Below are 15,788 nucleotides of genomic sequence, written 5' to 3' on the forward strand. Positions count from 1 at the left end.
TCTTCTGAATTTTGGGAAAGGGGTAATTAATTGGTATGAAGAATTAGTTCCAATTTTAAATACTAGTTGGTTGTGGAATACATTAATTGGTGCTTCTGTTGAAGGTATATAAGAATGATCGTCTTCGTCAGCTGAGTGCTGAGTTGGCGTTAATGAGTTTAGTTGTATACGGGAAAGTGCATCTGCTACAACGTTTGATCTTCCGGGTTTGTAGAATAATTGGTAATCGTGTTCCTCCATGAAAGATTTCCATCTTTTCAGTTTTGCGTTGTTGTTCTGCGGAGATAAAGCAAATGTTAATGGTTGATGATCTGTATGAATATTAATTTTAGCTCCGTATATGAAATTTCTCAATGTTTGTAGTGCCCAAACGATGGCAAGCATTTCCTTTTCGTTGGTTGCATAATTTTCCTCTGTTTTGGAAAGAGTACGAGAAATGAAGGTTATCGGTCTATCACCGTCGTGACATTTTTGTGAAAGCACAGCTCCTAGTGCTTTTTCCGATGCATCTGTTGTTAGTTCGAATGGCTTCTGGAAATCTGGAAAAGCTAAAACATCATTAGAAGATATTATGTCTTTAAGGGTTTGAAATGCGTTTTTTGCGGTTTGATCAAATTTAATAGGGAAATTTTTTGATTCGTGTTTGGAAATTTGGCGATGGCCATCCTCCCCTCTTAGGAGTTTTGTGATGGGTTTTGCCAGTTGTGCATAGTTTTTAATAAACCTGCGGTAGTAACCTGACATTCCTAAGAATCTTCTTAGTTCTTTAAGGTTTTGTGGTTCTGGGAATTTTTTTATGGCTTCAATCTTTTTTATATTTGGTTTAAGTCCTTCACTTGAGACTATGAATCCGAGGAATTCAACTTCTGTCTTTAGGAATTCAGATTTATCCGGTTGTATTTTGAAATTAGCGGCTCTCAGAGTTTCTAGAACAATTCTTAAATTTTGCAGATGTTCTTCAACTGTTTTGCTAAAAATGATTATGTCATCGATGTATATGTGACAAATTTTTCCGATGTGTTCCCTTAAAGTGTCGTCCATGACGCGTTGGAATATTGAAGGGGCATTTTTTAAACCAAATGGCATGCGTACGAATTCATATTTTCCGTTGTTTATTGAAAATGCAGTTTTTTCGATATCATTTTCCGACATAGGTACTTGATGAAATCCTAACGCTAAGTCAAGAGTTGTGAAATATTTATTTGAACCTAGATTGGCTAAAACAGTAGATGGATCCGGAATAGGATATTTATCGCTTATTGTTTGAGTGTTCAATTTTCTGTAGTCTACGACAAGTCTATATTTTTTTCATTGGCAGCATCCAGTTTTTTTGGAACAATCCACACTGGTGCATTGTATGGGGATTTCGAAGGTCTGATGATTCCATCATTTAGGAGTTTTTCAATTTGCTTGTTAACTTCACCTTTAAGTGCTTGGGGATAGGGATACGTTTTACTATAAACTGGTGATTCATCTTTTGTTCTTATTGTCGCTTTTACTCGCGATGTACAAGGTAGTTTCAAATCTGGTGGTTGGAAAAGATCTTGATATTCCTGTAATAGGTCATGTAGCTTTCTTTTTTCGTTTTGGTTCAGATGATTATCACGAATGTTTATTTTATTTACTTCCTGTAGTTGGTATTGTTGTAATGGAATGACATGTGTGCCATCAATGATTAATATTTCATTGGCTGTGTCAATTACTGCTTTAATTTCCTTTAGTGAATCGTGTCCAATTATAGCATCAAACGATTTTAAATTTTCTAAATGATAAAATTTTAGCATTTTATCTGAATATGGTTTGAATAATCGTGCTTGAGAATAAGCGTCGATTTTAATATCTCCTGCTACGGATGATACGAAAAATGGTTTATCAACCTTGTGTGAAATTATTGCATATTTGGGATGTATGTAATTTTTATTAGATCCAGTATCAATTAACATTTTGAGTGGTTCTGAAGCGTTACCATAGAATAAAAAGTAAGGCAACGCTGAGTTTATTCTAAAAAATTCAGCTCTGCTTCTTCAAAAGTTTCTCTGAAGTTATTACCTTCTTGTTTTTCAATTGTTCTGAAATATCGTTCGAATGACTGTTGCACATTGTCAACCGTTGTGTTATTCACGTTGTTGTTTACGTTTTCGAATGTTTGTGCAAGATTGGCATCTGCTATATGATTAATGTTGTTTATGTTTCTGGCGTTTGTTTGGATATTATTGACTCTAGGTCGTTTTGGTGGTCTCACATTGTTTGAATTTGGACGATTTCCGTAATTTACTTGGCGAGTTCTGATAGATTGATCAACGTCCATCGGTTCTGGTGGAGGTTGACGTTGAAATTGATTAGATTGCATTTTTTGAAAGGGCTGTTGGTGCCTTGGAATGAAATTGTTAAAATTTCGATTTCCACACATTGGAGGTTTTGGGTAATGAGGCCTAGGTGGTGGCTGGGCATGTGTGTACCTTATTGGTGTTGGTGGCGGTAAGGGAATCATATTCCTTGGTGCCGTTGGTGGAGTGTATGTTCTCGGTTTTGTTAACATTTTTCTGCATTCAATATTTTGGAAAGAGATACAATAGCTGTATGCTCCTGCAAGCGATGTTGGCTCATAATTCCTTATGAACTTGTAAACGTCTCCATCGAGTCCTCTCATGAAAGCATCAATTGCTTTTTTGTTGTACATTTCAATTAAAGCTCTGGAAGCTTCGGGGTGTGTAAACCTTTCATCGGTATTTATTTGATTTGCGATGAGGGACAGTAATCTGTTCACCTCGTCGTAATATACTTCAAGTGAGCGGTTCTTCTGTTGCACGCTCATGAGTTGGAAGTCCAATGTTTCCAAGTCACGTTTTTCGCCGTAATAGGTGATCAATGTTTTTTTGATCAGGTTTCAATTTATGCCTACGTTTGAAGCGACGAGTGAGTCATTCGCTTCACCGCGTATTTTTCTACGAATGCATTTGCAGATCATGTGGTATTTATTTTGACGTTCGATGGTATCTGTACCTTTAGTTTGATAGAGTTTCACTAAACTGTCTACATCATTTAACCAGCTATTCAGTTCGCTGGGATCCCCAGTGAATGTTGGTAGATCTTTTACCAAATCGGGAATTTTTTCAAAAGTTTCAGGATTTACACTTGTTCCATCTGGCTTTGTGAAATAAAGCGGTGGATCAGAATAATCGATAAAAGTGGGGGCAATATTGCACGCTTCGAGTGCGGCAATGCGGTTGATAATTTGATCAAGTTCGGGTCTCGACATTTTCAATGTTAGAGATTGTAATGAATTAATTAGATCCTCCAGGATTTTTTCGTTAGTTTAAACACGTTTTTAACTTCACTTGATTGAGTTAGTAATATGTAATATTAATTTGCAATCGTTTTTAATACTCGTTTTTGATTTTTTTTTCACTGTTTGAAATTTTCACTTACGATTTTTTATAAATCACTGTACTTACGGTACCATACGCATCCTGTTTCGGGCGTTGGATGTACGTCTTATGTTGTCTTTATCAGCTCCTCTAGCGGGCCTTATGTTGTTTTTCGCTCCTCTAACGGGCCTTATGTTGTTTTTCGCTCCTCTAACGGGCGATGTGTTGTTTTTTGCTGGGAAACCGGCTATGATATTCTTCCTTCTCAGTGTGATGGATGGTTCCTTTTTGTCCTGCGTGAGCTGCTAACTGCACAGGTTACTCGGGATCCTTTTCACACGGCTGCACTCGGCGATCAGGAAGTCTTTTTTAGTTTAGGATTTGGTGGTAACTTTCACTCTAACGTGGTTACTTTTCACTTGCACCTTAACTTTATTTTTCACATAGCGCGGTCCCTATTCGGGCGCCAGTTAACGCACGGTGTCCGGGAGAAGTGTTTTTAAAAAAAACTTAACTTTATTTCCATCGACCGGCGGAGTTAATAACCGTTCGGATTAGCGTCTGAGTATCAACTGAACTGTTTGGATGGATGCTGGTGCGCTGGTCCGTGTTGAATTATGCTGCGTGCTGAATAATGCTGCGTTGCAAATTATGTTGTGCGCGCTGCTTTGTGGTTTGTTTGTTTATCGGTCGTGCGTGGTTTGTTTGTTTATCGGTGGCGCGTTCTGCTGCGTGGCGTTTCTCGTGTTGCGCTGTCGTCTTAACTCCTTACTGCGCTGTCGTCTTAACTGCATGCTAGCTTTTATGCTGATCAAATTTTCGATAGATTCAGTAGAATTTCCATTTGGACTATCTTGTAATGTTTTCTCTATTGTTTCGTTTATATCAGTTTGAATCTCCAATTTGAATCTTAGCTTTACCTATCGGTATTATGGCTAATGGATTGTTATTTAAATCATATATGTTTATGTCTGCGAAAATTAGTTTGATCTACAGGATCGTAAGTATTCTGTAACGATAGTTAAAACAATTTTGAAAAAGTATTAATATTTTTTCATTACTTTCTTAAGTTTACTTTATGTATTTTTCGATTGGATGATTCTCCTGTACTTTTTCTGCATTAAAACGACTTTCGCGTTTGTTATTCGTCTTTTTCTTTTCGAATGCATATTCGTTTTCTACGTAATCCTTATATTTTTCATCTTTGATTTTTTCTTCATTCTTTTTGAATATCTGTAGTATTCTTTCATTTGTTTTTTCTCTTATTCTTGATCTCTCTAGCGGATCGTTTGATATTTCTCCTACATACACATTTCGTGGTGTATCCTTTATGAATGAATGTATGCTGTGATTATACTTATAAACAGCTTGTTGTACTAATGTTATAATGCTCATCTCTGGATTGAGTTTTGTTGTGCATCTAGCGATTTCTCTAATTGTTGAATGGCAACGTTCTATTTGTCCATTCGTTTCTGAACGATTAACTGGAGTTTTAAATATTTTTGTTCCTAGGTTTAGTATTGATTGTTCGATAACGTTTGAGACAAACGTACATTCGTTGTCTATTACAATTTGAGCTGGTAAGTCCCAGTCATATAGGAGTTGTAGTAAAACTTCCTTTATATCAGCGATTGATTTTGATTTTATCGGTCGTATTTTAACGTATTTTGAAAATTTATCTATAGATGAGATAAATAAAAAGTTTGCGTTATAAGCAAATATGTCAATATGGATAATTTCTCCAGGATATGTCGGTATTGGTGTTTTTACTGGTATAAATTCTTGGGGTTTTCTCTCGTATTTTTCTGTTCTACATATCTCACAATTTTTTACAATGTTTTGAATACTTTTTCTCATTCCGGGAAAGTAGAATTTTTTTATAAATTGCAATGAGTTTTCCTTAGCATTTCTGTGAGCAAAATTATGAATATTCTTGATTTCTTCAATTTGTGTTTCTTCATCGCATAGGTCTTGTACTTGTCTTTGGGAAAATCTAGCTTTGATTGTTTTTGGATTGTAGAGAGTTTTATAAACTTTTTGGATAATTCCCATTGTTTGTTCATCTGTGTGAATTCCATTAATTACATTTGGATTGATTAATTTTTTGAATTTATCCTTGATAAAATCAGAAGTAAGTGTTGGTTCAATAAAAATATGTCTTCTGAATTTTGGGAAAGGGGTAATTAATTGGTATGAAGAATTAGTTCCAATTTTAAATACTAGTTGGTTGTGGAATACATTAATTGGTGCTTCTGTTGAAGGTATATAAGAATGATCGTCTTCGTCAGCTGAGTGCTGAGTTGGCGTTAATGAGTTTAGTTGTATACGGGAAAGTGCATCTGCTACAACGTTTGATCTTCCGGGTTTGTAGAATAATTGGTAATCGTGTTCCTCCATGAAAGATTTCCATCTTTTTAGTTTTGCGTTGTTGTTCTGCGGAGATAAAGCAAATGTTAATGGTTGATGATCTGTATGAATATTAATTTTAGCTCCGTATATGAAATTTCTCAATGTTTGTAGTGCCCAAACGATGGCAAGCATTTCCTTTTCGTTGGTTGCATAATTTTCCTCTGTTTTGGAAAGAGTACGAGAAATGAAGGTTATCGGTCTATCACCGTCGTGACATTTTTGTGAAAGCACAGCTCCTAGTGCTTTTTCCGATGCGTCTGTTGTTAGTTCGAATGGCTTCTGGAAATCTGGAAAAGCTAAAACATCATTAGAAGATATTATGTCTTTAAGGGTTTGAAATGCGTTTTTCGCGGTTTGATCAAATTTAATAGGGAAATTTTTTGATTCGTGTTTGGAAATTTGGCGATGGCCATCCTCCCCTCTTAGGAGTTTTGTGATGGGTTTTGCCAGTTGTGCATAGTTTTTAATAAACCTGCGGTAGTAACCTGAGATTCCTAAGAATCTTCTTAGTTCTTTAAGGTTTTGTGGTTCTGGGAATTTTTTTATGGCTTCAATCTTTTTTATATTTGGTTTAAGTCCTTCACTTGAGATTATGAATCCGAGGAATTCAACTTCTGTCTTTAGAAATTCAGATTTATCCGGTTGTATTTTGAAATTAGCGGCTCTCAGAGTTTCTAGAACAATTCTTAAATTTTGCAGATGTTCTTCAACTGTTTTGCTAAAAATGATTATGTCATCGATGTATATGTGACAAATTTTTCCGATGTGTTCCCTTAAAGTGTCGTCCATGACGCGTTGGAATATTGAAGGGGCATTTTTTAAACCAAATGGCATGCGTACGAATTCATATTTTCCGTTGTTTATTGAAAATGCAGTTTTTTCGATATCATTTTCCGACATAGGTACTTGATGAAATCCTGACGCTAAGTCAAGAGTTGTGAAATATTTATTTGAACCTAGATAGGCTAAAACAGTAGATGGATCCGGAATAGGATATTTATCGCTTATTGTTTGAGTGTTCAATTTTCTGTAGTCTACGACAAGTCTATATTTTTTTTCATTGGCAGCATCCAGTTTTTTTGGAACAATCCACACTGGTGCATTGTATGGGGATTTCGAAGGTCTGATGATTCCATCATTTAGGAGTTTTTCAATTTGCTTGTTAACTTCACCTTTAAGTGCTTGGGGATAGGGATACGTTTTACTATAAACTGGTGATTCATCTTTTGTTCTTATTGTCGCTTTTACTCGCGATGTACAAGGTAGTTTCAAATCTGGTGGTTGGAAAAGATCTTGATATTCCTGTAATAGGTCATGTAGCTTTCTTTTTTCGTTTTGGTTCAGATGATTATCACGAATGTTTATTTTATTTACTTCCTGTAGTTGGTATTGTTGTAATGGAATGACATGTGTGCCATCAATGATTAATATTTCATTGGCTGTGTCAATTACTGCTTTAATTTCCTTTAGTGAATCGTGTCCAATTATAGCATCAAACGATTTTAAATTTTCTAAATGATAAAATTTTAGCATTTTATCTGAATATGGTTTGAATAATCGTGCTTGAGAATAAGCGTCGATTTTAATATCTCCTGCTACGGATGATACAAAAAATGGTTTATCAACCTTGTGTGAAATTTTTGCATATTTTGGATGTATGTAATTTTTATTAGATCATTAACTCAATTAACATTTTCAGTGGTTCTGAAGCGTTACCATAGAATAAGAAGTAAGGCAACGCTGAGTTTATTCTAAAAAATTCAGCTCTGCTTCTTCAAAAGTTTCTCTGAAGTTATTACCTTCTTGTTTTTCAATTGTTCTGAAATATCGTTCGAATGACTGTTGCACATTGTCAACCGTTGTGTTATTCACGTTGTTGTTTACGTTTTCGAATGTTTGTGCAAGATTGGCATCTGCTATATGATTAATGTTGTTTATGTTTCTGGCGTTTGTTTGGATATTAGTGACTCTAGGTCGTTTTGGTGGTCTCACATTGTTTGAATTTGGACGATTTCCGTAATTTACTTGGCGAGTTCTGATAGATTGATCAACGTCCATCGGTTCTGGTGGAGGTTGACGTTGAAATTGATTAGATTGCATTTTTTGAAAGGGCTGTTGGTGCCTTGGAATGAAATTGTTAAAATTTCGATTTCCATACATTGGAGGTTTTGGGTAATGAGGCCTAGGTGGTGGCTGGGCATGTGTGTACCTTATTGGTGTTGGTGGCGGTAAGGGAATCATATTCCTTGGTGCCGTTGGTGGAGTGTATGTTCTCGGTTTTGTTAACATTTTTCTGCATTCAATATTTTGGAAAGAGATACAATAGCTGTATGCTCCTGCAAGCGATGTTGGCTCATAATTCCTTATGAACTTGTAAACGTCTCCATCGAGTCCTCTCATGAAAGCATCAATTGCTTTTTTGTTGTACATTTCAATTAAAGCTCTGGAAGCTTCGGGGTGTGTAAACCTTTCATCGGTATTTATTTGATTTGCGATGAGGGACAGTAATCTATTCACCTCGTCGTAATATACTTCAAGTGAGCGGTTCTTCTGTTGCACGCTCATGAGTTGGAAGTCCAATGTTTCCAAGTCACGTTTTTCGCCGTAATAGGTGATCAATGTTTTTTTGATCAGGTTCCAATTTATGCCTACGTTTGAAGCGACGAGTGAGTCATTCGCTTCACCGCGTATTTTTCTACGAATGAATTTGCAGATCATGTTGTATTTATTTTGACGTTCGATGGTATCTGTACCTTTAGTTTGATAGAGTTTCACTAAACTGTCTACATCATTTAACCAGCTATTCAGTTCGCTGGGATCCCCAGTGAATGTTGGTAGATCTTTTACCAAATCGGGAATTTTTTCAAAAGTTTCAGGATTTACACTTGTTCCATCTGGCTTTGTGAAATAAAGCGGTGGATCAGAATAATCGATAAAAGTGGGGGCAATATTGCACGCTTCGAGTGCGGCAATGCGGTTGATAATTTGATCAAGTTCGGGTCTCGACATTTTCAATGTTAGAGATTGTAATGAATTAATTAGATCCTCCAGGATTTTTTCGTTAGTTTAAACACGTTTTTAACTTCACTTGATTGAGTTAGTAATATGTAATATTAATTTGCAATCGTTTTTAATACTCGTTTTTGATTTTTTTTCACTGTTTGAAATTTTCACTTACGATTTTTTATAATTCACTGTACTTACGGTACCATACGCATCCTGTTTCGGGCGTTGGATGTACGTCTTATGTTGTCTTTATCAGCTCCTCTAGCGGGCCTTATGTTGTTTTTCGCTCCTCTAACGGGCCTTATGTTGTTTTTCGCTCCTCTAACGGGCGATGTGTTGTTTTTTGCTGGGAAACCGGCTATGATATTCTTCCTTCTCAGTGTGATGGATGGTTCCTTTTTGTCCTGCGTGAGCTGCTAACTGCACAGGTGACTCGGGATCCTTTTCACACGGCTGCACTCGGCGATCAGGAAGTCTTTTTTAGTTTAGGGTTTGGTGGTAACTTTCACTCTAACGTGGTTACTTTTCACTTGCACCTTAACTTTATTTTTCACATAGCGCGGTCCCTATTCGAACGCCAGTTAACGCACGGTGTCCGGGAGAAGTGTTTTTAAAAAAAACTTAACTTTATTTCCATCGACCGGCGGAGTTAATAACCGTTCGGATTAGCGTCTGAGTATCAACTGAACTGTTTGGATGGATGCTGGTGCGCTGGTCCGTGTTGAATTATGCTGCGTGCTGAATAATGCTGCGTTGCAAATTATGTTGTGCGCGCTGCTTTGTGGTTTGTTTGTTTATCGGTCGTGAGTGGTTTGTTTGTTTATCGGTGGCGCGTTCTGCTGCGTGGCGTTTCTCGTGTTGCGCTGTCGTCTTAACTCCTTACTGCGCTGTCGTCTTAACTCGACTTTGGGGACCTTCATTTCGTACTCAGTTGGTACCCCTATTCATCGAGGGTATCGCTTTGATACCCCCAACAGACCTTTGGACACCGTCAAACTACTCTTTAGAGCAGTCATCAGAGAACCATATAGTAGGAACAGCCGATTATGGAACCCATTTCGATCTTTGGACACCTCCTACAACTTGTATGGCGACTATGGGGACCTTCATTTCGTACTCAGTTGGTACCCCTATTCATCGAGGGTATCGTTTTGATACCCCTTACAGACCTTTGGACACAGTCTTACTACTCCTTGGAGCAGCCATCAGGGAATCATACAGTAGAACAGCCGATTATGGAACCCTTTTCGTACGATGGACACCTCCTACAACTTGTACGGCGACTATGGGGACCTTCATTTCGTACTCAGTTGGTACCCCTATTCATCGAGGGTATCGCTTTGAAACCCCCAACAGACCTTTGAACACCGTCTAACTACTGCTTGGAGCAGCCATCAGAGAACCATATAGTAGGAACAGCCGAATATGGAACCCTTTTCGTTCTTTGGACACCTCCTACAACTTGTATGGCGACTATGGGGACCTTCATTTCGTACTCAGTTGGTACCCCTATTCATCGAGGGTATCGCTTTGATACCCCCAACAGACCTTTGCACACAGTCGTACTACTCCTTGGAGCAGTCATCACAGAACCATATAGTAGGAACAGCCGATTATGGAACCCTTTTCGTACTATGGACACCTCCTACAACTTGTATGGCGACTATGGGGACCTTCATTTCGTACTCAGTTGGTACCCCTATTCATCAAGGGTATCGTTTTGATACCCCTTACAGTCCTTTGGACACCACCATACTGTTCCTTGCAGCAGTCATCAGAGAACCATATAGTAGGAACAGCCGAATATGGAACCCTTTTCGTTCTTTGGACACCTTCTACAACTTGTATGGCGACTATGGGGACCTTCATTTCGTACTCAGTTGGTACCCCTATTCATCGAGGGTATCGTTTTGATACCCCCAACAGACCTTTGGACACAGTCGTAGTACTCCTTGGAGCAGCCATCAGGGAACCATATAGTAGGAACAGCCGATTATGGAACCCTTTTCGTACTTTGGACACCTCGTATAACTTGTATGGCGACTATGGGGACCTTCATTTCGTACTCAGTTGGTACCCCTATTCATCGAGGGTTTCGTTTTGATACCCCTTACAGACCTTTGGACACAGTCTTACTACTCCTTGGAGCAGCCATCAGGGAACCATACAGTAGGAACAGCCGAATATGGAACCCTTTTCGTTCTTTGGACACCTCCTACAACTTGTATGGCGACTATGGGGACCTTCATTTCGTACTCACTTGGTACCCCTATGCATCGAGGGTATCGTTTTGATACCTCCAACAGACCTTTGGACACAGTCTTACTATTCTTTGGAGCAGTCATTAGAGAACCATATAGTAGGAACAGCCGATTATGGAAACCTTTTCGTTCTTTGGACACCTCCTACAACTTGTATGGCGACTATGGGGACCTTCATTTCGTACTCAGTTGGTACCCCTATTCATCGAGGGTATCGTTTTGATACCTCCAACAGACCTTTGGACACAGTCTTACTACTCCTTGGAGCAGTCATCAGTGAACCAAATAGTAGGAACAGCCGATTATGGAACCCTTTTCGTTCTTTGGAGACCTCCTACAACTTGTATGGCGACTTCGGGGACCTTCATTTCGTACTCAGTTGGTACCCCTATTCATCGAGGGTATCGTTTTGATACCCCTTACAGACCTTTGGACACAGTCTTACTACTCCTTGGAGCAGCCATCAGGGAACCAAATAGTAGGAACAGCCGATTATGGAACCCTTTTCGTTCTTTGGACACCTCCTACAACATGTATGGCGACTATGGGGACCTTCATTTCGTACTCATTTGGTACCCCTATTCATCGAGGGTATCGTTTTGATACCCCCAACAGACCTTTGGAGAAAGTATAAATACTCCTTGGAGCAGCCATCAGGGAACCATATAGTAGGAACAGCCAATTATGGAACCCTTTTCGTTCTCTGGACACCTCCTACAACTTGTATGGCGACTATGGGGACCTTCATTTCGTACTCAGTTGGTGTTGCGTATGCAACAAACGCGAGCCGTTTTTGAAGTTTTTTAATACTAAATCCATTTATTTAACTAATACGTAGCACAATAAAGGAAAAAACTCAAAAATAGTGGCCTTAGCGTCCTTTGCTTTCAATGCCTCTCTCGCTACTGACTTTCTGTCCGCTTTCTCAGTCCCCGTTTACACGTTGTCATGTGATCTGACCTGTTTATGTCTTTTCGTTCGAGGATTCAATTAGCTCACAATCTACCGATACATGTTCCATATCGCTAGCAGCGTCAACACCCCCACCCGTAACGTCCCTCGTGTCCTAACGAAGGACTTACTGAATCTCTAAAGCTGCTAGATGTATAACCGCTCGTCTTATGATCTTGTTATTTGCTAGCTTTACATCTGCCTGTCTCACTCTATTGTCCTTTCCCTTTATCGTTTCGACCACTCTACCTCTCAACCACTCGGCTCTATTCTTACCATCGACAACGAACACTAGATCACCGATTTTTAGTTCCTTTTGATCTTCGAACCATTTGCTCCTCTGGTTTATGGACGACAAATATTCCTTTGTCCATTGATAATAACAGGCAAAAATGGTTAAAATCTGCGGTTTTTCTTCTCCGGTTATAAAAACACGAGACTCGACCTTCGTAGTTGTCACAATTCTTCTTCTTTTTATTGGAGTTCGTGATTTGCTTGAATATAAATGTCAAGTGAAAACTTTCTTTAGCAAGCTGTTTATAATATTGTGATTCAGTACTTCAAAGACGCCTTTATGGCATCAACATTCCGGCCACCTTGAAATAAGGTACTTATTTCAACTCATCATTGATGGGTAGTAAGGCAATCCGAGTGACTGGCCTTGTAATGATCCTTCCTCGAGGTGTTCGTAGAGAAACCACACGAACAACATTGTCCTTGCCAGGATGTAGAGTTGTAATGACACCAAGTGGCCATTGGGCTGGAGGAATGTTGTCTTCTTTCAAGACAACAACTCTTCCTACTTCTATGTTGACGATAGGATGGCGCTTGTTGATTGTTCGTCCTTGCAATTGCTGAAGATACTCAGGGTACCACCGTGACCAGATCGACTGCAACATCTTTTGAGTGTGTTTCCAATGAGTTAAGCGGTTGTCAGGAATCTTGGTCAAATCAGCTTCGGGAACCATTTGGAAGTTTGAACCAACCAAAAAATGTCCAGGCGTCAACACCTCGATGTCTTCTGTATCCGTTGGAATTGGTGTCAAAGGACGCGAGTTGAGACACATTTCTATTTGTGTACATAAGGTCACAAAATCCTCGTAGATGATAGGCGTTGTCCCAAGTTCCTTTAACAAGTGTGTCTTTGCTGATTTGACCGCAGCCTCCCACAGTCCTCCAAAATGTGGTGCTCTTGGTGGAATAAACTTCCAGGTGATTTCATTTACCGCACACCAGCTGAAGATGCTCTCTCTCGCCTTCGGATTCGCCTTGAGCATGGTATAAAGCTCATGTAGCTGATGTGAAGCACCTTTAAAGGCTGTGCCGTTGTCAGAATGGAGTTGATCCACCTTCCCTCGTCGTGAGATAAATCTCTGCAAAGCCGCGATGAAAGCTGCTGTGGATAAATCACTAACAACTTCGATGTGTACAGCACGGGTAGAGAAGCATACAAAAATGGCTATGTACACTTTGCGTGGAACTGAGCGCCTGGTGTTAAACCTTACGAAGAACGGCCCACAGTAATCAACACCTGAAGCTGCAAATGGTCTTGTTGGCTGTACACGGCTTGATGGTAGGTCTGCAATTGGCTGAGTGATAAACGGTGGTCTCTTCTTAAAACACGTGATGCATCGGTGGTACGTATTTCGGATGAGATTTCTTGCCCCGAGTATCCAATACCTTTGTCGTAGTGTAGCTAACATAAGTTGCGGTCCCGCATGTAGGAGTTTGGCATGACAATCTCTGACCAACAACAATGTAAGTGGGTGTTTCGACGCTAGTATGATCGGATGTTTCGTTTCAGCAGGAACATTGGCGTTTCGCAATCGTCCACCAACATGGATGAGCCCATCATCTTGCAGTATCGGGTTGACCCATCTCAATGGTGAGGAACGAGGTAAAGACCGGTTGGACTTTAGGGCATGTAGTTCCTCAGGATACATCTGTTGCTGGTGGAGCAAACATAGGCATTTCTCTGCAGTCTTAAGCTCCTCTGTAGTCAGCCATGTCGAAAATACTTGCTTCTGGTGAGAACCTGTCTTCTTATTGTATTGGTGATGTTGCAAGTAGATAATGAAGCGTCGATAATAGGCTACAGCACGAACAAGTTTCGAAAACTTCGAATATCTGTTGAAGAGCTTCTCATAAAACGAACTAGCAACTGCGGTCATGGCAACAATTGTTGAGTTTCGACATTCTTCATTGACCACAGACATGTCAGTGTTAGGAATACAAGTACTAGGCCATTTGTCGCTTGTATCTGACAGCCAAGATGGCCCAAACCACCAACGGGAAGAGTGTGAGAGTTCGGTCGGATCCAAACCTCTCGACAGCTCGTCAGCTGGATTGTCCGTCCCAGGAACGTGATGCCACTGACTAACATCAGATGCTTCCAAAATCTGTGATGTTCTGTTTGCAACAAACATTTTCCATCTTGAAGGTGTTGCTTGAAGCCACTGAAGAACTGTTGTTGAATCTGTCCAGAACATTACTCTTGTTGGATTACCCTTTACTGCTGTTAGAACCTTTGGTAGAAGTCGGACACATAGAAGAGCAGCACATAGTTCTAATCGGGCTATAGTGTGATGAGTGGATATTGGAGACACTTTAGACTTGGATACCAATAAGTTGGAACGAATGATGTTGTTGGCTACGACTCTTACATAACAACACGCTCCATATGCCCTCTCCGATGCGTCACCGAAAAAATGCAGCTCATATTCCTCAACATTCGTTCCAAAGATGTAACGTGGGATTTTCAGCTCTTTCAATAAATGGATGTTTTGATGAAATTGTTTCCACGCGTTCTGTAGCTTCAATGGTAATGGTTTGTCCCATTCGTACTGCTTCCCGTTTTCATCCGTAATAGACCATGCTTGTTGCATCATAAGTTTCGCCTTACACACCACAGGACCTACCAGGCCCAACGGATCGAAAATTTGAGCAACACAAGAGAGAAGCTTTCGTCGGTTCATAACAGGTGGTGGCAGTGGGTTTAAACTTTTGTAGCTGAAGACATCTTCTCGAGGATACCATGTAACACCTAGCGTAGTCACAGTGGCCTCTGCTAGTAGGTCATGACTTTCTCGTATGGCTAAATCTTCGTCAGCTATGTTGTTTAGAACGTTGTTCGAATTAGATGCCCATTTTCTCAAGATGAATCCGTATTCTTTCAATACTGACGTTATTGTCTGTTGTAGTGTACTAGCAGATTGTTCATTTTGAGCACCGGCCATAAAATCATCCACATTTGATGATTGTCGATTGTCAACAGGTTTTATAGGAACCGCGCCAGCTATTGTCCAACCGAATTTGGTGTTAATCAGTGATGGATGATTTGGCGCAATAGAAAGCCTTTCTGGACAATGTACCAACCAGTATGCTTCACAACCAAGTAAAATGTCGATAGGACCAGGTGTATGGAATGATGGATCCGCTAGTACAATGTTGTTGATATTCCACTTCTTGGTATCAACCTTAACTGTTGGTAACTCAGCTGTTGGAGAATCGATGACTAAGAAATGCAACTTCATACTAAATTGTTGAACACTGGATGATACGATTGCTTCGACAGAGCGGTTAATATTACTTTCCCGTTGACCGATTCCTGCGATACATATGTTTGCGTCTGTCATTTTGTTGGATAGTCGCTTGGCCAATGCGGTCGACATGAAATTCGACATTGAACCAGAGTCGAGTAACGCTCTTGCTTGATGAGATTTTCCATCATCATCGATCACTTGAACAATTGCAGTCTGTAAAAGTACGGTAAAGTCGTTGGTGCAAATATGAG

The sequence above is a fragment of the Anopheles stephensi genome, unplaced genomic scaffold (assembly GCF_013141755.1).
Source record: "Anopheles stephensi strain Indian unplaced genomic scaffold, UCI_ANSTEP_V1.0 ucontig411, whole genome shotgun sequence".
NCBI classification, from domain to species: Eukaryota; Metazoa; Arthropoda; class Insecta; order Diptera; family Culicidae; genus Anopheles; species Anopheles stephensi.